Source organism: Austrofundulus limnaeus, unplaced genomic scaffold, assembly GCF_001266775.1.
Source record: "Austrofundulus limnaeus strain Quisiro unplaced genomic scaffold, Austrofundulus_limnaeus-1.0 Scaffold1191, whole genome shotgun sequence".
Lineage (NCBI taxonomy): Eukaryota > Metazoa > Chordata > Actinopteri > Cyprinodontiformes > Rivulidae > Austrofundulus > Austrofundulus limnaeus.
In genome coordinates this window covers 62,120-63,463 of record NW_013953593.1, presented here as the reverse complement: position 1 = coordinate 63,463, position 1,344 = coordinate 62,120, and positions in this window count along the sequence as shown.

The window sequence follows — 1,344 nt, the reverse complement described above, 5'->3', positions numbered from 1 at the left end:
ATCATAGAGTGTGGTTTATTTTCAACTTGAAATGTTCTTCAAACTAATGAAATATAAAGTTATTAGTGAAGAAAACCCGTCTGGATAACAGCAGACTGACTGCTCGTAAAATATACAACAGGTCTGGACCACTCGTGAATTTTGTTCGTATCTGAAAAAAATCTTAGAATACGAAAAAAATTGGTGAATGCCACAAATTCTCCTAAATCACTCGTATACACAACTTAAGAACAAATCTGTTCGTACGAACGGTTCTTGCATGAGGCCCAATTTGTGGGTTGTAGACCAAAGAGCAGCTGGTACTGTCATCGGAACCCACACTACACCCCGCTCATACCTGGTGGAGGGATCCCACGGAATCATAAGCAGAAATCGGCGCCATCTTGTTGCCATGTAGCCTCTGCAGAGCACCTGTGGTGCAGCTGAGCATAGTCTGGTGAGTCCAAAACAACATGCAGCAGCGTCACCGCAGCTGAACGTTCCAGAAACACCATCCACTCCTTCCTTCAGAACCAGGTCTGGGAGAGCGGTGGTAAAGCCAACCAGATTGGACTTGTAAATTTTGCAGACTGTGCAGGACCCAAAGTGCTTAAAAAAGAAAGCGTTTGACACTTTAAATGAATATTCTGTGCTCATTATTGTTTTTTTGCACTGTTTAAATGTAAATGTGCAAGTCTCAGAGTTCAGAATTAGCGCAGACAGCACATAATTTTTTTAATATTCCATTTGTAAATTAGTGTTCCAAGTTAAGTGTAAACTGCTGTGTGTCTGTTTTGTGTRTACATGGTCCAAGATAAAGATAGGCGCAGACCTTCCTGCCACAGGGGCAGAATAACCCCTGTGCTAGAAAATAATTACACCTTCTCTTGATACCTGATTATTCACACACTTATCCCCTTAAGGTTCTGCAGAATGAAAGGCAGTCTACCCATTGATTCTAGAAAGGGGTGATGTGGTGTAACTGAATATTTAGTAAAGAGAGAGATACATTATTTAATGACACGACAATTTCAAGACACAGAAAAATACATTTACTTATAGTAAAAATACCTCTGAGTGATTTTTTTTTTTTTTTTTTTTGGTGCTTGGACTGTTTTTAGAAGAGTACAGTAAAAAAAAACCTGAAAGAAGTGAATTTTGCATATTTGATCTCCTTTAAAAACATAGTTGATAGTTCAGTTGACATAAATCTGAAAGGGATAAATTGATAAATACTGGGTTTATACTGAATGTGTGTGGGGGGAACTGCCTGTTTGTCACTTTGGTCAACCTCCTTTATTTCTCCCTCTGAGGTAATTAATGGTTGCTGAGTATTGCACATATTACAGAGCCACAGTCATACAC